Source organism: Ammospiza caudacuta, chromosome 4 (assembly GCF_027887145.1).
Source record: "Ammospiza caudacuta isolate bAmmCau1 chromosome 4, bAmmCau1.pri, whole genome shotgun sequence".
NCBI lineage: Eukaryota > Metazoa > Chordata > Aves > Passeriformes > Passerellidae > Ammospiza > Ammospiza caudacuta.
Window position 1 is genome coordinate 68262979 of NC_080596.1, and position 23816 is coordinate 68286794.

Sequence of the window (23816 nt, forward strand, 5' to 3'; positions counted from 1 at the left end):
GGAACGAACCAGGCAGCCTAGGTCACGGACTAAGTATGGAGAAAAGCACTTCCTTTAACTGGCAAGTACCTTGGATATTGGAATCCTCTGGAAATGCCACAAAACCAGGAGACATTGAGTAATAAAAATCCAAAAAGCTGCACTGCAACAGGAATATTTAACAGGAATATTATCGTTATTTGGTACTCTATATATCAGCTGAGACTGAATGCTGTATTTTGTTTATGCAAACTTCGTTTCTCCAAGGAAGTGACTGGGGCAGTGGGAGAATCTCTGCTGCCATACTGTACTTAAACTCTTGTGTCAGATATGAGGAACTCTGAAACCACAGCACAGAGAAAAGCCTTGTACCTAGGAGCTTTTTAAACCCAAACATTTGCCTTGGATTACACAATAATGGCATTAAGTGGCATTCTTAATAAAGCTACTGTTGGAAACATTCAATACATTAATTTTGCATTTAGCTTTTAATATTTGTAGTCTACATCTGATTTTCAATACTGCTTGAATTATTAATGGGGAAATAGATTTTATATTTATTCTGAACTCATTTTCTTTAATTGTGCCAATTAGTGAGAAACCTCTATGATGTCCTATTGTGAATAAGTGAAGAATACGTTTTCCAGTTTTACCAATGCTTAAGAATTCTGAAAGTTAAATACCTAAATTTGGTCATATCAATGGTCTATATCAGTCTTATTCCCTCTTGCAGACAGAAGGTACATTATATGTATTTCAGAAAATGGCAAGAGGTGGCATTTGGGAAAAGCAATTAAACCCAGCCTTCTTCTGCAGATCATTCTTCATGGAATCCTCCAGATGCTGGATCAAAGTTCTTTGCGAGTTATTTCCTACACCTAATCTTTTCATTATCGGTCAATGGATTTGTCCACCAATTAGTTTAGTTCAGAAAAACTAAACTGATATTCATGGGCTGGGATGGAGGTGCTGAGGAGCACAGCCGGTGCCAGTGGCACGGTGTGCTGCTGCAGGGGAGCTGCACATGGGTGGCAGGACCCCGAGCAAAGAGGCCTCGAGCTGCTGACCCTGTGCATGGCATGGCAAAGGGCAGGGAGCTGGTCCTTTCTTGGCAGGGCCAGCTTGTGCTGTGAATAAACTGCTTTGTGAAATGAGATCTATGAGATTGTGGCAAAGGGAAACTGGGGTCACACAGGTAGGAAATCTGGCGTGAGTGCACGTGAGTGAAGTGTGTAGGGAGACAAGGCAGGCGCTCGCTGGGTCACTGAAGCTGCCTGCTGCCAAGGTGCTTTGGTCCCAGCGGTTAAAGTCTCCGGCACTGGGAGTGGGACTGCCTGAGTCCTGTGAATGGCCAAACTGGGAAGTTTCCTTAACTGCAGGTTCCAAAATTCACAGCTATGCACGGAAAAAAATATTTTACCTCTTCCAAAAATGAGGGACCAAAAAATACTTCAGATAAGGAGTTGGGCTACAGGATAGGTAGAAAATTCCAGGATGGTCAAGTTATGACTGCTACATGCAGAATTACTAGCTAGAATCACTAGTTTTGCTAAAATAATCTATTTTAGCTACCTGTCTTCATGTAGTTTTTATCTAACATCACATTTGTTTGACTCATTCAGATACTCGATTTCAAGGTCAGAAACTGATATGTCTCTGATTAGAATACTTCACACTTATAGCTGTATGTCACTGCTCTAGCTATGCCGAAAGACAGCATTTACCCTTTTAATACAAGCCTAGGGAGATTTTTTTCCTCTTAAATAACCTCTGGGTTATTTCTGACCTTGTTAGGGTTGTTGCATTTTATATTCACAGATCCTTTATACCTTTTTTACTTCTGGCTGTTCATAATTTGGTGCTCTTCTGTGAGGAAGCTTAACTGATTTAGATTTTTTCTTTTATTCATCTACTAGAAGATTAGCTTTTTTAATGCAGGCTAGTTATGGTTCCATTGGTAAGGTGAAGTGCTAAACTATTTCTTTGAATCTTTCAAAATAATGCTTTCAGAAAATAGGTGTTCACAGAAGTGCATAGAAAAATCTTGTCAGACACATTTTACTCTGGTAAAATGAAATTCTGATAAATTCTAAATGCTTCACAGAACTGTACTGATTTTTCTATTACTTAAGTTTTGGAAGAAAACAAATCTAATGACAAAATACATCTGACGTTTATGGCTTTGAAATTAAAGAGCTAAATTATCTCACTTTGAAATCATCTTTATATTAATGGTAATATAGTTTTTATAATATTAAAATGGGACATTTAAAAAGTATAAAGATGTCTTAGCTGGAGAAGGAAACTGATGATTATTTAGAATCCTGCAATAAGTCAGATATAAGTGTTAAAATCTTGAATTCCTTTAATTAAATGAAATTTATGTTGCATGTACAATTTTATTCCAGTAAAAATTACTGTACTTTTATCTTGCCCTCCATTACTTCCTCACATTTTCCCTTTTATCTGCTACCTGTCATCATACAATAGAGTTTCCAGCTCTGTTATGCCAAATGTTTAATTTTATCTTCTGGTTTTCTTTGTAAACAAATGAATAATCATGGGTGTAAAGGACAACTGTATGAACTTTACTATTATTTATCATCCACAGCAGTGCCGTGGATCTGTGTTGAATGTGTCAATTTTTGGTTAGCAAGATGAAACTTTTTTCTATGCCTTATGCTTCCACCTCTTGCAGAGATCATTTTAGGCAGCAAATCTGTCTTTTCTCTGCTGTCTCTCGTTGGTTTAACAGTTTATTTCAAAAACATAGGTCTCTGCTTTCTTCTCCCCATATAGTATAAGGGCTCATTAAAACTGATTTTTTTTCTGTGTTTTTCTTGTAAGTATCACAATACAGTACTTTATTTAAATTGGAATGCCTACTTCTTTCTTCCTAGACTCCCTTCCAAGACTTCATACCATATAATGAATGATTTTTAAAGGGTAATCTTACCATTTTTAGTATCTAATAGGCCTACATTCTGAAACAAGTAAGATACTAAAATAACTTGCTTCCTAGCACACAGGGATGGCATACTCCAATACAAATCACTGTCACTTCTCTTACATTCTCCCTCCTGTAGTATCAGTGCTCTTTATATTAAAAATGTCTGCAGAAAAATCTCTCTTTCAGTGACAGTGTAAGGTAAATGAGATTAAAGAACACACCACACACACCCCTTTGATGGGGGGAGTAGACTGATTAGTCAATTTTAGCTTTGTATTTTCCTGTTTTCATTTTTATTCAAATATCCTTTCAAGTGTCCAACAATGTTGCGAGCATTCTATATATTGCAAGGTATAGCTGCTGATCTGTTGTGTCCTAAACCAAGGTCTAGTAGAATAATCATGAGCATATGATGTCACCTGAATCCAGATTCCTGTCTCCTTGGACTGTCTCAAGCTAACTCCTGTTCCCTTTGTTTTTTCTTGTCCTCCTTTCCCCCTGTTAAAGAACTAACATTCTCATTTTCTTCTTATTCATTGAAAAGCATTGTAAAAATAACACCTTTAGGAAAATGTCATTACAAAAATTTCACTTCAGAAAATCTGAAACTTTTCTTCAAGATATTGACTGAGCCATCCTTGCAATCATCAGTTTACTTTCAAAGAACACAGATTAAGACCACTATCTACTCCTTCCCTGGTACATATATTGTATCTAAAAAACTGTGGGCAGCTTTTACACAAGCAAGAGGAATGGTGCTTTGTTTCTGTGCATAGGATTGGATAGTTCAGGAATGCTATAGAAGGTTTTTCTACTGTATTCCAAACCCAGCTAATCAACTGACTTAAATTTCAAGTAATACAAGAACTGCTTCATTATTATTCCCCACTCTTGCTATCCACAACTGTGGAAATAAACTGGTTTGCCTTCCTTCTTTGTTGCTCCCCAAGAGACATTTACGAGATTATCTGTCTGAAACAGGGAATTTCTACCTCAGCACAGGAGAAAAAAGCATACATATTGCTGAAGCAAATGGATTTCTGTGAGGGAAGGAAAATCTGTTAGCTCGTAAGTTTAGGAAACAGGGACTACGAGTTAATAAGCTTAGGGGGTAAGAATATATCCTGGGAGCAAACAGATTTATGAACACCTGCCATGGAAGGATTTGTGAAAGCAGATGAAACACATTAAAAATGATGATGGATGAGGGGTGTGGTAGAAGCAGAACAATAGGGAAGAGCTTGAGTGTCTAACATCATATTTAAAGGTAAACCAACAGCAGATTCCTAAAGAAAGATGAGATGGATAAATATTACAATGATGTATACACATACATATCAATAAAATGCATATACATATACAGAATATTAATGTGGATAAAAGACAATAGAAAAATTGAGAAGACAATTTTCAACTTAATTAAAACTTTAGGAAACTGAACAGAAAATTTCACATTTGTCTCTCTCTAGTCCAGCTAAGGTAATATTTCCACTCAGCATCTGGCCTAAAAGAGGAACTGCATTAATAAAACATTTATGTCTGTCAAGCAAACAAACCCCAAAACCATTTATCCATTTCTCTTGGTGTTATTCTCTCTTACCAGTGTGGTTTTGGGTCCTAAAATCAGTGGTTCCAGTCCTCCCATGGGGAATGGGAAATAAGTGGACTACAAGAGGCATTGGCCAGGTCTGCAGAGAAGAGTGATGCTCATGGTGAATCTTTCTACATCTCCAGAACTGGAATTCATTTTTTATTGGTTTTATATCTTCTCAGGTCATATTCTATCTCCTTTGCATTTTTCCCAGCCACAGGTTGCAACTGCAAAATAGTGTCCCAAGACACAATATAAAAAAATGCTGCATGTTGGTAAATGACAACTGTGATGAGTCATAGCTGGCACTGACAATGTTTCAGCAGAAGCAGTTGAAGTAGTGCTAAGTTGGCCACCAGTCAGCTGTTTTATTATTTTATTAAACAAATTAATTAATATATTTTATTATACAAATTAAAAGAAGTGTGGGCCAAGACAATCCCTTTTACCAGCAATGGCAAAAGTCCTGTTTATTGGGGTACATTATACATAATCACATATGACGTGTATATTTGCATAGAAAGGACATAAACTTAGAGTACAAAAAGATTGACAGCTCTGTAATATATTTTATTTAGATTGTGTCAATGACTGGGAAATACTGAAATGAAGTCGAGACAGCAAGAAAATCAAGTAGGTAAGCACAAATAGTTTTCAACATGGTTTGAGCTTAAAGATTTAATGTGTTATCTGTGTTCTCTCATATTTACTATTTTTTCTTAATTCAAATTTTGGAAATTTCAAATTTATTTTTATTAGTATGTAAAAGAATATTTCCTCATGGCAGCACAGCTTTATACAGAGGTATGCTTCTGCATACTTCTTCTTCTTCTAGGTAGAGTAAATTGTATTTTATTAATTGTAAAAATTTTTTTCAGTAATAACCTAATCCAATCTATAGGCAATATATTCTTTCAAGATGTTCAAATCTACAAGTTTGGTTCACATTTTAAATAGATTTATTAATCCCCCCATTTTATTTATATATATATAAAAAACCCAGAATATTATTATGTTTCACTTGTCTAAGAAACACATTGGGCACCAAGGATTATTTGGAGTTTTAATAGCCCTGCCTGCTTCTGTAGTTCTGCAACATCATTTAAGAGGGCAAGTGAGAAGGAGAAAGCCACCTGTATGATTTAAGAACCAGGCAGTGGCTGGGAACACAGGGCTTCTGTTGGTAAATAATGCAGCAGAAAAGCCTTGCACAAAGCCTCATGAACAAAAATACGAAACAGCTGTGACTGTGTGACTTTCAAGGCCAACTTTGATGCTTAAGTTCAGTTCTGTCTCCTCGAGTCCGTGTAGGCAAAGCCTAGGTGTCACTGAAAGGTGCCAGATGAAGGGCTCTCAGCTCTGGGTCCCAATGCAAGGGGAATGAGCACTTCAGAAGGGAGCCTGAGGTAACGGGACATGACTTAAAGTGATGTCGAGCAGCTTTGAGCAGTCTAAAAGGATGGTTAGTGCTGGGATTCATAAAGTTAGAGGGTTTTGAGAAAATGGTTAAAACAAGCAGGCCTCAGGCAGAAGTTTTGTGAACATTGCTAATACAGTGAAAAATTTTCTAAGCAGTAGAGCATAGGTGACAAATAACAATAGACCTCTGTAGAACTGGCCTCATAGACTGCAACAAGGTTATTTAATGTATATCTTTAGAAGGTTAGTATGAATGGATCTCTGGGCTTTGTCTCTCATGAACAAGTCTTTGTTTTACCTACCATTACGTGTGTTTCATATGACTGGATAGAATTCTTGTCAATATGTTTTGCTCTATATGTGATTGGCTGAAATCTAGGCCGAGATGGTTTTGTGCTATGCTGTAATGTCACACCCCTTTGGCATTTCCCTTGGATCAGCGAGCTGTTAACATCCTGTCTCCATTGTCCTAACAATGTGCTGAGACTGATGTGCTGAATAAATACCTCACAACGCTGATCCGGATCTGCCCCATCCCCGTTCGTTTGTAAATATTGGCCAGCAGCAGTTAGAAACAGTTTTGGTTTTGAGAGAGAATCAGTTCTAAAACTTCTCAAAATCTCTGGAAAGAGTGGGAAATTGTTCCAAAATTATCCACAGGCTAATAATAATACCTTTTGTAGAGAAAGAGATTGTTATCTTTTCTCTTTTAAAATTTCTGTGCAAAGGTAATGTCGCTAGCAGATGATTGTCTAGTGATTAGAAAATTGTTAGCAAACAGTAAGGCAGAAAGACAAATATAAAGTTGTTCTCAGCCTCTGGTGTTTAAAGTAGACTTTTTTACTTGTCTGGCAATTTCTTTTTCTTAATTGTCCCATTTTTCTCATCTGGCCCATCTTTTTCTTTTTTTTCACTATCAAACTACATGATCACATAGAAGACAATCAAGACTTACTAACAATAAAAAGGGAAAAGGAAAGCAAGATAAAGCCAGAATAAGAATGCAGTGAGCTGGTTAAGATGTTTAACCTGGAGGAAGTTTTCAAATTACAGTTCTTCAAATAATTTTCCTGCATTTGTATTAGATATTTTTGAATAAAAATGTAGGTCTGGGGCTATGACCTAGATACAGTGTCATAAAAATCTCCTTATCTGGCCATTGCCTATGTACTCTCTTCTTTTCCTCTCAATTTATTTTTGTTCCCCACAGCACTATTTTAACAGGAATAGTGAATATCTCTCCATTTCCACACTATGTCTCTAGCACTAAGTTTAGAATAATGGCTTATAAATAATATTTTTACTGCAGACTAATGGCCAAAAGTCTTTGGCATGGTCCTGAAGAGGTTGCAGCTACAGCTGTGTAAAATACAAATATAAAATTTTTATTGTAATCAAGAAGCATATTTCATTATTATAAAATCAAATTAATTCCTAGGCATGTTTGTAAAATTCTTCTTAAATTGATTTACACATACAATTGCAATCATACATTCATTTTCTCCCCTTTTTAAGGTACATGGAAACTTTTTCTCCATTATAAATGAAATGTGCTATGTTGACATGAATTTTCCATAAACAAATCCAAGAGCTCACTTTCTCTTCATCTATGACTTCCTGATGGAGCTTCAGGAAGAATGAAAAACATATAATACTCTAAAAGATGAAGATGCTGATATAATTTTCTAAACAGATGTTCCAAAATCACTGCTTAGGCTAATGAAACCTTGATTATTATTCAAAATAACTTTCTTACACTTCAAAAGTATCTCCAGGTTTTAGAGCAGGATAGAACAAATTATGAGATTTGAAAAAAATCAAATTTCATTTGAGTATCTATGGGTTTTAAGGATGAATTTTCACCCTTGGATAGAAATCTGGTTTTGAGACTTGTGTCACCTGTAGATTCCACCATTTTCACCACACCACCCCACAAATATATACCCATATATAGTGCTATAAAATATTGCATTTGAAGTATAATGAAGGCAATGTATCTAAAGCTATGGTAGAAAATTCTGTCATCTTAACGAGCCCAGGAATCGCAACAGGTGCAGTGGTTGCCTGTTTCAAAATCTCTTGAAAATGTCATATATTTATTTTTAATGACACTAAACATTTTGGGTTACTGCTGAGTACTCCTTTCTATGCATTTAAAATAGTACAAGATTATCAATTCCCTTTAAAATTTTCTATTAAATTTTGCAGCATTTATCCTTTCTCAGTTCTCCACTGAAACGCCAGCAACAGGAAAGATGAAATACTATTTCTTTTCACCAAGTAAATTTGGACTTCCTTTATTCAGGTTGATATACTTCTCAAGATATTGTGGCTTATTTGGTAGCAAAAATAATTCAAATGAGGATGACTTGAAGAAATATATAATTTGAGCATAATAACCTTTTAAATATGCCTGAAGGAGTCAAAAAAAAGAATGGTAGATTTTAGTTCAATTTTGAATTGGAGGATAATGTCAAATCATGTAGCAGTTTATGCATTTGGTTCTCATGGATTTGCATAGTTAGGTGTGTAAAATCTTTGGTAACAAGAAAATGGGATATGGTATATAGTATATTTAGTATATATATATAGTACATTTAGATGCCTGTTTGCAATAACCTCTTATCTGTTGTATGCAAAAGACTCTTTATTTTTGAAATTACTGCTATATCATATCTTGAAGAAATGTGTTGCTTATGAATATAAAAAAGAGCATGAAGTGTCACTAGCTTTCTTGCAAAGTTTATGCTTACTGCAATCTATGCATATTGAAGCACGTTATTACCATGTATTATTAAACACAATGCAAAAAGTCTAAACATAATTCTCAACTTTGCAATTCTTTTGTGCCAGTTTATAGAACCTAAGAGAAAATGTTACTACTCCAGTGCTCTGATCTGCAAAGCACTGACATGCACATAGTGAAAAGGATAACAGAAATTTTCTTACATACATTTAAATTGCATTTTCTCAAAACCTGACTCACTGAACCATTCCACTCATCTAAGCACAATTTATACAACAAACAAAGCCCAAACAAATTGTTTTAAGTTTTAACTGCATCTTTTATCAATTCTTCTGAGAAACAGAAATGAAAGTAGATATACATTCTGACCTGTTCTGAGAAAGAGCAAAAAGAGTTTTAGTAAAGAAATATACAAATTTTCATTGTAAAAACAAAACAAATTTTAAAAAAAGGAGATCTATTTGTCTGGCATATAGAGGCTACCAAACTCGAGAATCTTGTTTCCTGAATAAATTTGGCAAAAGAAAAAGCTTTCTATCCTAGTGATACTTTTCACATATGGCAAGTATGATAATAGAGTATTCAGGAAGAGCAAAATTAATTATAAAAATCCAAGATATGTGTGCAAACATTGTTCCCCTTTATAATTTACATACCTTCAATTATAAGTAAGAGAATTACCAGCTACTGCTCTAAATTTGGGCATCTTCCAGATTCTATTTATCCTCACTGAACTATTCAAACTACTTGGGAATGTTAATGCTGTACATAGATAATTTTGATTTGTAGTCAAAAATTCAGAAAAGTTAAAACCAGAAGCAAGCAGCAGCTATATTTGGTAAAAAGTTGTGCATAAAATGCGACATGTATAGTTTATTTAGCCAATAAAAATCTTGCATTCATTCACTTCTCACCACCAATTTACAGATCTTTCTGGGCAAGGTAAAGGCAAAGGAAACAAACATCTTATCCAGCTTGCTACCAGTGGAAATAATAGGAACAATGCCATATTTATAAATGTTCCAGTTCAAATCTTCCAGCAGTGCCTGTGAGCTTTTGTTATAGATCAAAACATTATTCTGGCTACCATCCTGAGTAAGAAAACATATTGAGTCTACATGGCAAAATTTCCATGGCAGGGGCCGCAGGGATGGCTTGTGACAGGAGAAATCAGGAGCTGCCCCCAAGCCAGACAGAGCCACTTCCAGTCAGCTCCAAGGCAGACCTTCTGCTGGCCAGCGCCGAGCCCATCAGTGGCACTGGTGGCACCTCTGCAATGATATATTTCATAAAGAAACACACAGCGGGGCAGGGCAAGAGCATGGGGAAGAAGGAGTGGCATGGACAAATTTTTATGACCTGACTGCAGCCCCCATCCCTCATCCACCAAACTGCCTGAGGAGGAAATGTAGAAGAGTTGGGAGTGAATTTGAGCCTGGAAGGGAGGAGATGTAGGGGAAAAGGTGGTTTTAGTTTTGTTTTTATTTCTCCATATCCTGCACTGCTGTTAATTGACAATAAAGGACACTAATTTCTTTAAGTCAAGTCTATTTTGCCCATGATGATATTAGATAAGTGATCTCCCTCTCTTTATCTTAATCCATGGGCCTTTTGTCACATTTTCTCTCCATGTTCTCTTGAGTAGGGGGAGTAACAAATCAGCTTGATGGGCACCTGGCAGTCAATTAAGCCTTTCTACATGTATTTGCAATGGAACAGCATGTACTAGTGCTTAGATAATAATAAACTTGTTAATTCTGATGTTCCTGTTCAGTACTGAGGCTGTGATGAGACCTTTGCTATTATGACCTGATGCCTGGGAAAAAAAATCTTTAATAAGCAATTTAAATAATATTTTAATTAGCATCTTTCACACTTCCACAGTGGTTTTAAATTAATTGAAAATTCTCATCATTAAGATACATTATCTATATATTATACATATCTATTACATTCCATTACGTTGTATATAAGTGATATGATATTTTTATTTGTGAATGGAGTACTAATTATTATTTTTATTTTCTTTATTCCAATCCAATATGAAACATTTTTAAAACTTTTTTTTTGTTAATTTGAATTTGATTTCTCCATCTCTCTTGGAGCCAAGCTCATGCCTTGGGTTTCACCCAAACTGTAAAAAAGCCTTATGAATACTGAAGACATAGTCCCAATGCCTAGAGGAATTTAAAACTGATGAAAATTTTCTGATAAGATCCTTTCTAACAAATTCATCAGTATCAAAATTTTTCATGTGAACATTTCATTTTCATGTGAAAGTGTTCAGTCTGTCCAAAAACTCCTTGGCAAATGATTGCTTGAATGGCCCAATACTTTAGATAGATCAGTCCCTTTTGCTGCCACCTGCAGAACAAATGATTGGTTTTACACTTCTGAGGAAAGCTGGTGCCTGACCTATATAAATATTCTGATTCTTGTGATCTCCATTTTCTGAGGATATGAAAGCCATGACCATACGGGTCATATGGGTCATATGGGTCATGAGACAAAAAAATTCTCAGAGAGCAGGATCTCACTCCATTAATACACAAAATTAATATGAAAACAGAGATCTTGAAACAGATTATGTGCCCATACTCTTGCCTCATGAAATTGCAAAACTTTGTGCTTTCAATGTTAAAACCTACTCCAAACTCTGCTGCCAAGCGACATAATGTCATTTTTGCTACATTAGCCTTCATCCTTCATCTAGACTCCTTCTTTATCTTGAAATGATGACATAATTTTTAGAATAACTAGTTGTAATCATCACATGTAGGTATGATTAAAGTAGAATAAATAACAGGAGAATCTGTATTTGAAGTGAAAATTAAGTATATGAGTTCCAATCAAAAATGCTGTGCTTGGATGTCTTTGTGGCCCTTTTTTGAAATCTCTCCAGCGTCTCCATATCTCTCTTGTACTGGAAAGTCAAGATGAACTTCAGATGTGTCTCACTGAACAGAAAGGCAGTAATCACTTTTCTTGACCTACTGACACACTCCTAACGCAGCCAGCAAAGCCCAAGCCTTTGCCTTGCTACGGAGCAGTGTTGGCTGATGCTGAGCTTGGAGTCTTGTGGGATCCCCTCTTTTATATGAGGTACAGGTTTAATTTCTGCTGTTCAGATTTTTCCATGTGATAAATATCTCATTTTTCACATCAACAAGATTACATAGCTAAAATAACACAGGAAAAAAAAAGGTCCAAATTAAAAGCTGAAGTTCAGAGCTATTCAATTTCAATGTCGCCAATATCCAACATCTAGAATTTCTGGAAGCAAATTGAATACAGACCTTTTGCATGACACAACATAACAAGGTTTGATATCAAGATGTGGAGTAGAGTGGTATTAGATTCTGGGATAATTCTGAGAGTGAAAAGAATATCTGTTGAAAGTTCAGCTAAAATGGTGTAAAAGCTTATGAGTACAGGAGAATATATGAAAAGTAAGAAACAGAAGGATAGAGGAATGAAAAATATGAATGCGATAAAGCAGTAGAAAATACAGCAATAGACATGGAATCTGTATGAGAGGTGGCAAAGAAAGATGCATGACGAAAAAACAATGAATACAAGCAAGTGTATATTTGTTTAGTAATAGAAACTTTGTGCTTGTATTATTCCTTTGTGTCCAGCCACGTTTGTCTATATATGACATTTTATGAAATTACATGCCTATTTTCCTTTTCCCTGTTGGTTACCCTCCAGCGATTGCTGCTTCCTCCTCTATTCTGACTGTATCTTCTGAATTTTTTAAGTTATACATTTCTGTGATCTGTCCCCACCTAGAGAAGAAGTTTTCAGAAAGAGACATTAACAAAAGTTCACAGTTCTTCTGTCTCTAAAGTGAACAACACATTTTCTTTTTCCACTATAAAAAAATGAAGCAAAATCCTGCAAGCAGTTTATGAACAGCTCTAGAAATAAAACAGCTGTCGTTAGGAAATTAAATTTGGTTTTGAAGTAGAAAGCATTTGTGGATTCTGCTGAAAGCTGACCTTGATTCAGCACAGTACATTGTGCTTGTCCATTTCATTTGGCATTATATTTTCCTAGTAAATTGCAACATGTGTTTCCAGAAAAAGGATATGAAGCAAATTTATAGCCTGATATGAAATTTAGGATAATAAAAAATATATATACTATGCAAGCATTAAACATCCTTGCAAATACTATAGTTCATAATTACCATCCTAATCTACCCCAGTTTTAGCTCCTGACAGGTATGAAAGTACCTGCTGCTTACATTGTGATTAGTAATTAATGAAACACATATGCTGGGGTGTACTTTTTGAGAAATAGAATGCAATCAGTAGTTATGATAATTACAGAATAAACATTTTATATGCTATATATAGGTACAAAATGATTATTATTACTGTTATTGTTTTTTGTTATTATTATATTTTTCAGTGTCAGCTACATTGCACTGAAAAGAGGTTATAAAGCAGCATATTCATCTTCATGAAAATTACACAATATTCTGTCCTGTGTTCACTTTACTTATAGAGGCTAAGAAATCATTATTGCAAGAAGATAAAAAATATTTGCAATGTGAAGAGCACAGAAAGGTCTGTGGTAATAGTTACCGTTTAATTAGGTATTTTAAGCATTGTAACTGTAGCTGAAATAAATCAATGAAAACATTTAATACAGCATGGTATGCAACTCACTCAGGATTGGAAGCACATTTAAATTGTGCAGGACTTCTTAAAATGTCTAAAAGCAAGGTAAGAGGAAGAACAAGCTTAACTGTATCAGTGCATTAAACCTCTGTGGGATTGCATTCCAGTGGATATACATTAAAAACAAAAATTATAACAACTTTTTAAGCCATTGATATGTTTAAGGCATGATTAATTCATGCCACTGAAAAAGACAGGCTAGGAGCATAGGTGACACTGCTGTTTGAATATTAAACTGTAATTCATTCACATGGTGGAATGCCAGCACAAATATTTGGCCATGAGAGGACAAACAATTATGATGAATTCTCTGCAGCAAATCTACTTTTATCCATTATTTTTTACAAGTAGCTGAGAATGCAGAGCCTTCTCATATTAAAGAAGTGGCAATTGAGACACTAACTCTTCAACTTTGATTTTTACCTTTGTCCTAGGCATGTCTTCAAATATCTTAGTTTTCCATGCATCAAGCTGTTGTGGGCAGCTAGGGTAGTCTGTGACACCTAATTAGTATTGCTCTTTCTAAACATGAGTAAGTTTAGTCTTTATTGCATAAATATGGGTTTTCTTAGTGTTCAGTTACTAGCAGTTATTGCTAGATAGACCAGGATGACTGAGGTGGTGGGAGGAAAAATAAATGTTTTCTGGAGCTGGAAAAATAGTTGAACTTCTTCAAAGGAAAAAGAAAATTAGCTTTTTAAAAACGAGTTATTCCTAAAGGATGATTGAATTTCTTAGTGATTTCCAAAGTCTACTGTACTGACTTTTTGAACTCCTGTTGTATGAGTCTTTGTAGAATTATCAATGTTTAACTGCATATACTCTTACAGGAAAAATAACAATATTGTCCTCTCTTAGCAGTCCTCCTATGCTACATAAACAACATTTGAAGTCTCTCATGAAAACAGAATCTGGGAATAAGCTCTGGAAATTGCTTCACAGTTGATTAGATAAATATTACTTCAAGTCTGGACAGCTCAGTAATAGTTTTAAAAATGGATTGGATCCAGAAATTACTCATTGGTTTTCTATGGTCTACCATCTCACACTGAAATTCGAAGATTAAATTATTGGTCAATTACCAACAATATCTAAAATTCCAAACCTCAAAAATTCTAAAATCACTGGGGTTTGAGAGGACTGTAAGTGGGTTTATTATGTTGTACTAGTGAATAAACAGCATGACATTTATAATTTGTTACTTATGCATTTGGGAGAGAATCAGAGAAATATAAGGATAATTAGATTTTGTTCATTATTTTCTATGTAGTGAGAACAAGACAAAAGCAGAAATAATGCCAATAGTCGGGCATTTTAAAAATACACAAAATTTTATATGTTATTATATCTTAAGTATTTATTTCATTAATTCAACAGACATTCACAACAACTAGAAAGGCAAAAACATATGGAAATAGAAAAAATAGACTTGAGTCTAAAAGGTTACTAACATCTCAGTCTCCTGATTCAAAGTGAAAATAATTACATCACAGGAAATATTAGTTTGAGTAAATTAATCAATATCATTGCAAAAACACAGGTAGAATATGATATGACTTTTATATTACTTATTTTTTGTTTTGTTTACATGTTTCTGGCAGTTAGTATTAATTGTGTTCAAAAATGCAAGTGTCCTTTATGTTACTATCACACAAAGAGGTAACTCTGTATGTCATGAACATAAATCTTATTAATTTTTGATAAATGTCCCAACAAGAATTTGAACACATAATTTCTTCTTTGCCCATGCTCAGGTGTACCCGTTTGCAAAATTGTTTCCTTCTTTCTTATGGTTTATTTTCCTTAAAAACCAAATAAATTTCAATAAATACCGCAGTGAGTTTATATTAACCAATGTTGCTTGAAAAGCTGCCAACTTTTCATCTCAGTCTATTCACATTTACAAATATGCTTTTCTGTAGGTTTATATGAAATATTCCTTTTCCCTATGTTTGTAAATGGCATGAACTATTGCCATGACTTCTTTCTTTTATATCACCAAATATATGTGGCTTGTACCATATTTATGTCTATTATAATTCAAAATTTTATAGTAATACTCCAGATAATCTCTATTCACATTATATCCTTCTAAAATTAATTTTTTGTTTTTCCCATACAAGCATACCTAGTTGGGTGAGTTACAGGCTTTCAGGCTTTACTCCTGTTTTATGATCAGGGTAGTGTTTTGCTTTTGCAGAAGCATGCTGGTTTTACTCAAATCACTCTGTATTTTGTCTAGAGTGCAAACTTTAAAAAACAACAAACTTGAAGAAAATAGAAGAATAGAGTATGAGTGATGGATGAATACAGGCAAATAAGGAACTGTCAGTCATGTCATCATCAAGGCAAGTGGTTAATTAGCATCTAAAGAGATAGTCCTAACTAATTCATGTTGCCTGTCAGAAGATAGAGAAATACAAATCCCTACTGAGAAGACAGCTAAAATGTGAACATGAGCAAAATAAGACTGAAGAATGAAGTCAGCAGAAGAAATAAAGAGCCATGGTGATTTGTAAAGAAGCATCATGGAATAAGTTTAAATAACAATGGGAGACAATAATCCTCTCAGAAAAAGTTTCTGTATAAACAGTTTTGATATTGTCAAATATTATGGTGACCTTAGATCTTTCAAGAGGAAAAAAGTGACAACTCAAAATTGAGAGGTAGACAAACTAGAAAGCTGCTGAAAGCCTTGAGAGATGAAGAAATTATTTCTTTGCTATTAATTTCCTCTTACTTCCTAAATTATGCTGGTTGTATTTGAGATGCCATGGTTGAGATGGGGACAATGCAAAGCAGCACTCCATTTTCAGAAGGCTTCAAAACCATTTTTATGCTAGCATGCATGCTTTTTATACATTCTTGAAAAAATCCTAAGTTTACATTTTAATCATTTGTCAGAAGAGACAAAGTGCTAATTGGAATAGAGAGTTGCAGGTTTCTCTTATTTATCCTTCTCTCTTTTCTTGGTTTCTATGTCAATGACCTTGGTAGGAAATTTTTTCAGGGGTAAACATGGATTCTTTTATCAAACTTCTCTCTAGCTCAGAGAAATCACTGTAAAATCTCTTCCACATATGTTGATTTAAATTAAATAAGATGGGCAAACAGGGAAATTTTAATTTCTGAATTGAAAATGAATGGTCTACAATGCTTCAGGTTTTTCATCAATATAATTTAAATTTTAAAAAGTGTAAATCTTGTCATATAAGAAGTTTTATTTTTAAAGCTATTTTTACTGCTATTTAAAGCAGTAAATATTGAAACTGTATATAGACCACTGGTAAGTGGGCATAGAAAAAAAACCACAGTAACCAACAGGAAACATGGATTTGTTGTTAATTTGTAGTTTACCTGCCAGCATGTGTATACAAAGTCTCTCAAGAACTATGAGGAGACCTTATTTTATCATCCTACTTCATTCTTAGTGTCTATGCTATTAAATTTAAAAGGTCAAGTTTATTTTCTCAGTGCTTGCTGTTATTCTCCTTTAAAAGGCAGTTCATGTCTACATTTACATTGAACACAGTCATGGGACACCTATAACTATAGTGATCCTCTAGCCCTAATATTATTTCTTGAATATTTTGCTAATTCCAAAAAGAATGAATTTTACCTAGTAGTTCAAGTTCCATTCTCATTTTTAATTATTTAGGAAAGCCATGTAATACTGGGTTTCTGATATCTCAAAAGGAGTCCTAACTGAAGGTCTTCAGGCCATAAGGCAGCTGTTCCCAGTGATTTGTTTTGTTATCGTTTAAGTTGGTGTGCAAATTCCATTATTAATCTTTGTCTCTATTAGAAAGTTTTCCTCAAATAAATAATCTGGAGTTTATTTAGCCACTTAAATAAGCCCAGTTGTCATCATGTTCCCTTTTAAATTCAGTAATGTGTCTTTTCTTTTTATTCTTTCCAAGAAATATGCTTCAGCAGTTTATCTGAGAAGGGATGAAAAAACTGTATCCAGATGGACCTTCACTCTGACTGGACCTGATTTTGAGCCTTTTCATGATTGCTCATAAAATAAAAAAGGTTAGGCAAAAATAGTAATTTCCTAATTCTACTACACTTATAACTCTTGCCATCCACTTTGCAGATTGTGTAAACTTGTGTATCTCACTTTCCTGAGTATGAGAAAGCTGGAAAACTCCTGGGCTAAGATACAGACAGTTTAATAGGAAAAGCAAATGCCACACACAAAAGCAAAGCAAAACCATGAGTTCATTCACTATTTCCATGACAGACATGGTTGGTGTTCTGCCACCCCAGGAGAGCAGAGCCCCTTCACGTGTAACAGTTCCTTCTTGGAAGAAGACCAATGCCATCTCTCCAAATGTCCCCCTCTTCCTCCTTCTTCCCCCACTTTATACACTGAGCCTGATGTCACAGGGTCTGGAATGTCCCTGGGGTCAGTTTGGGTCACCTGTCCTGGCTGTGCCTCCTCCCAGCCTCCCCTGCACACCCAATTTCCTTGCCAACGAGGCAGTATTAACAGCACAAAGACTTTGGCTCTGTGTAAAACCTGCTCAGAAATTACAAAATCACCTCAGGCTCCATATGATCAGCCCTGTGTTCAGCCAAAATCCAAAACACAGCCACTGTGAATAACATTTACTGCCCCAGCCAAAACCAGCACAAAAATCTTAACATTGAAGTAGTGATTTTGGAATAACTTCAGTTCTGCTAAAAAAGGGGTAAAGAAGACTACTGAAAAACATTTACCTAAACAAAATTAAAAATTGTTTTAATATCCAAAATTCTGAATTTCAAATTTAATTTTTAAATCATGAACAGTTGTACTATATTTGAAATTTATCCTGTACTAATGCAGATTTTATCTACTGCCATTTTACTTTGGCAGTATTCCATAGCCATTTTACCCTCATTTGCCCCATACTTCACCACTCTAGACTAGATATCATTTATTTAGAAAACTATATCCTAAGGCAATGTAGTACAAGAACCTTTCATGTTTAAATGACAGCTATTGAAAGAACAAGACATGCTACAAAAGTAATGCTAGTGCATAGGAGCTTCCATTACAAGAATACATTAAACTGATGCATTACCAAATCTCTTTGATGTTCTGTATTATTTATCAACAACATTAAGAATATGAATGTATTATTCAGAATTATTGGTTTATTAAATCTGTTTAACATGTTTCACATAAAGTATTAAAATTAAAAAAATAATAATTATATTTTGGAAGGAGTTTGGTATTTTATTATACCAGAGTAAATATATTTCTTCTACATTAGCCTGTTGGTCAGTGTTAGTAGAATAAAGACTGGATTCCTAGAGGAAGATGTTTTCTCAAGCAGAATTAATAAAACCCAAATATATTTCAAGTGTATAAAAAAGGGAATGATTTTCCAGGTTTACATGAAATAATATATAATTAAGGAGTGAAGTATTCCAAGATAAGCAAACTGCAACTATTTAAAAGCATTGGTGATCTCAAGTCTTAACGGGATCTAGCTCAATGCTTACTTTAATTACTCTTTCAAATTTCTTCATATTCTTGTACTCCTACAACAGAAATAACTTACACATTGTCTCAGCAGCTGATTTTGCTAGATAAATTAATAGTTATAAAAGTTATTTCAAGTAAATAGTTATAAAGCTGTTTCAAGGCAAGTTTCAAAAGTAGGCATTATGTTGTTCCCTTGACGTTTCAACGCAGAGCTTGGACACATAATTGTAGGCTATTATTCTGGACAAGCGATCTTAAAAGGTGACTCTTAGGGTTAATGCTAAAGATGAACTAGTAATGGTGCACACACAGTGACAGGGGACGGCAAAACATCAGCTCCAGCTCCCTGAAAGGATAAAATAAGGAGTTACTCTCCAGAAGTCAATAGGAAACCACACATTTTGTCCCTTTTCACCTCCCAGACAGCTAGAGTGTTGTTTTTAGCAGCAACCCTGCCATTTCCACCTCAGCTGCATTGCCAGGACATGAAATAAGGCCCCAGTTGTGAAGCTTTTATGAACAGTGGTAATCTTTTGGGCTCATAGTCTAGTGTACAAAAACTGCTGCCATGAATAACAAATCTTAGAAACATTCTAAATTTGTGGCACTATTTTCCAAATCCACTTTTTCTTATTTCAAAGTACTTTTTACTTCACTGAGATGAAAATAAATTTATCATGGTTAAAACCATCTAGTCTTCTGGAATCATTATGCTTCTGTCTGATAAAGAGAAGTCGACAGCAACATTTTCTAAACTACGGTCTCATGAAAGAACAAAAATGGCTAGCAACTTTGGAAATCCTGGGATGAATTTGTGTGAGAGATTCTGTGTATCTGTATGCAAAAGAGCTCATGACTGAGTAGCTGGAAATGCTGGGATGACAGTTGGCTATTTCAGCTGCTTATGTTATTAGAGATTGAAATGGATGTCCACAAGAAACACTATAATATGATTTTTCATTTACAATTTAAATGTATGACTATTCTGCTTCTGCTTTAGTAAAAGGTTTTTTTTGATCAAAGAAAACTTTTCTAAGTCCTTCAGGGGCTTCAGTTTTTTGTTTATTTGGTTTTAATTAATAGAATTCAAATGCAACATGATTCTACACAGTCAGAAATCAAAAGATATTTGCTTGTAAATACAATCCTAGCTTAGTAGTAGCAAAAGAATACTCTTTTGTTTAAGTCCTAATGCCTTCCATAAATAATTTAATAAACAAACAAAAAATTCCTCCAGGAATAATAGATGCTAAATTTATATTCACTGTAAACAATAGGATTCTCACTGGTATACCAAGCCCAAATGTGATGGGATGAAATGGAATACTGAAATAATAAACTTAGCTAGATAGTAGCATAATACCCACAGGTATAATTTTCTTACAGTTGCCTGTCAAAATACCATGATATTTGAAACTAAAATATCAGTGTCCTCTGTTATGAAACTATATTGAAAAGAACCTTGGAGGTTTTTCTCTGACTTTAATGATATGACCAAACTAAAACCAACCAGCAGAAGCACAAATGAAATTGTGCATGCTGTCAATTTTATGTGAGGTAATCAATACAGACACTGAGGTTGAAAAAATGAGAGGAACTCATCTGTCTCCTAAATTGGAACTAACATAGTGGAACTCAGTATGGCAACAGTTCAAAACTGATACCACCCATGCTTCAGAGCTGACTGGGGATTTTCCCCTTCTACATCACACACTTCAAAGCAACAAAATTTAAACATTTTACTGTCCAATGTTCATTGACCATGCCACAGAAATGACACCATATTTAAAATTTGAAATGTGTTTTAAGATGTACAGCTCAGAAAGATTAAATTTACAGGAAGAAGCCAATCACAATTTTATTTCTGAAAAACAACTGAGAAAAACCTTTCTGAAGGCTGTTGCTGCCTACCTGACACGAGAGTCTGAAGAAGAAAATTGAATGAAGGCGAAGTTGCTTTCTAAGTCTCTCTCTCACTCTCCCCCAAAACATTAAAAAGACTGTTTACTGAGTGTGTGACAGTATTGTTATGACAGAGCATATTCTCAGAGGTACTCTGAGCTGTTCAAGATTCTGGCTTCTTGGGGTAAACTCGAGCTAAACTCTGAGGTGCTGCTTAAATGTTTATTTTAAACCTAAAAACAAAATCCCAAAATTCTACAAGAATTTTTGTCTCTCACAAGATGCTCAGATTTTTTACAGTAAATTTCACTTGACAAAAAACTGCTAATAAACAGCTGTTCTTAAGTCAGTGTGCTCTCAAGACTGTTGACAAGTACCTTTGGTAGAGTTTTTTATATTTCAAACAGATATCATGAGGTATTGAACAGAAACTGCAATTCAAAAGCCAGAAAGTGATGAGTACACAAAATCAGTGATATCCAGTGTCTTAATTTTGTACCTGAAACCTCTGGTATCCTTATGTTTTATAAAATATAACACCCTTAATGGAAACTGGACTAAAAATGAAGATATATTGGTGCTAGGTATATTATTTTAACTAGCTACAATGAAACAGCTTCTTTGGTTGGTTCCCCCACAAGAGAAGCACAGAGTAATTTCCATTTCTACCTCACAAATTCTTAGTGGAAAAGAGAAAGCAGCTTTTAATCGTTAAAACTCCTCTAGCAGTGACAAGTAACTCAATGCCTACCTTGGCAACCTCATGAGGCCCTCTTATTAATATGAACTACATGCTTTCTTGGCAAAGGAAACACTGCTTCTGATTTCTACCATTTCTAACAAAGACCTCTTTTCACCCAAACCTGGGAATTGGCCAGTGCAGTCTGGTATCAAGCACACAGTGTGCAAATGTACAACACGTGGAGCGCTGGAGGATCAGTCTCGAGTGGCCTGGGTTGAGGGGACGTGCAAACAGCCACCCAGAGTGTGCCAGCCCTCTCACACGGCAAGGCAACTGCCCATCCGCAGAACCCAAAGAGTATTTTATATCAGTAAGCACCTCTCTAGCTGCAGCCCTCTCACACAGCAAGGCAACTGCCCATCCACAGAACCTAAAGAGTATTTTATATCAGTAAGCACCTCTCTAGCTGAGCTGTAGGAACAACCAAGACAATTGGGTACAATTTTGGGTATCTAAATAGTGCCAGCTATGCCTGCAAATGTTGAAAAACGCAACGTTTGCCTCAAAAAAAAAATACAGAATATGTATTTATGTTGCACAGCTTATACGGAGTATGTGAATGAATCATGATTTCTGCACAATAAAAGGGAAGAAATAACGTAGACTACCACAGACTGCAGAAGCATGTGGGCAGGAAAATTCATCATATAAGGTGTCTGAGAAAACCCAGGGGGAATTAATGATCTGCTCTATTCAAGAACATTTAAAAAACAATACCATCTGGCATTAACTAGAATTCAGGCCAAGAGCTAGCAGCAAAATAGGTTTGACAACCTTGACATAAAAACTACTTACTCTCAGTGCCAATTATGGTCTCCTTGCCAGTTCAAAAGCATATCTTTCCAAGAATGGCATTTAGCCCCTACTGGCATCTGAAACACCACACAGTCTTTACACCAGAGATTAAAGTAAAAACACTTATGCAAAGCACCAAACAGAGATAACAGCATAATCTGGATAAACACACCAAATACTAAATCACTGTTCATTATGTTTAGAACTAATAAGAACTGACATCAAATAGTAAAAAGAAAGAGTGTTCATTTCTCTAGCTGGAAGCTTTGAAAATAAGTTTGCTTTACGTTTCCTAATAATTTTGTAAGTCAAAATTCTTTCCAAGTTTTTCAAAAAGGGTCCTACTTGATAATTGCTTTCCCTACAGGATGGGACTTGCTCAGCTACCTATTTATTACCAAGTGCGTTTTCTTGGGCTAGTGACGAATAGATAAAACTGAGACCATCTTCTTTATTTAAGATTTTTAAAATAATATTCACTATTAAAAGCCAAAAATTAGCTCTATTCACATGCTATTTAACTATTTAACATGTTTTTCCCTTAGCTATTTCAGATAACTAAGGGAAAAACTTGATCTTATTTTATATGTTATCAAATCTCAAAGCTTCTGTGGCTCTCCAAACCTGGTAGACATGGCCTCCCTTCCTTTAAGTCCAAGAACTCTGTTTCAGTAACTGGCACTGAAGAATGGATGTGCCATCTTAATCCAAGGCTGAATTTAAGAAGCAATAACAGGATTTCTGGGAGATACCTTCCATGTTAATACAAAAAGAAATCTTGTATTTTAAATTCGCAGATATAACAACAACCAAGGGTTAAAATTTTTAGAAATATTATGGCAATTCTCAAACAATGGTTGTCCAGCCCTAAGATGTTCAATCTATTGTATAGGTATTACTTTTCTGATTGATTTAAATCTCTGCACTGAGTTAAGGAAGGTGTTATATTTTAAAGTGCACAACATCAGTATATGCAAAATTTTATCAGCCTTTGATGTAACGTATCCTCTCCAAAGGAGAGCCATGAAACAAGAAGTATTTCTATCAGATTAATTGCCCCAAAGAAAGTGTAAGATGTGAAATCTACTAAGAAAGTATGTCTGACTTAGTAAGACTTTTCTCATAATAAATTTGAAAACATATTTATGCATATTTATGAGAAGATTCAGTTTATGCAACAAATATGTATAGTGATTGGCATTTTCATGTACATATGTAAATAAGATGCTAAATACTATCACTGCTACAAAAGAGCAAATATGTTAGATCAATGCCATGGATAATTTATGAGTAGTTCATTCTAACTCTATTACAATATTAGAATAATATCCAATTAGTATATTGGAATAACTTTAAAAAGTGTGTAAACATGTAAAAGTGCTAAGATTTTTGATTGCTGTAATTCCCAAACCCTCATTTTATTCCAAACACAGTATTGGGAATAATGTTTATGAAAAACAAGAACTGCCCTAGTGATGATGAACAAATATATATATTGCCAAGTTTTTAACTTTTAGGTGTTTTG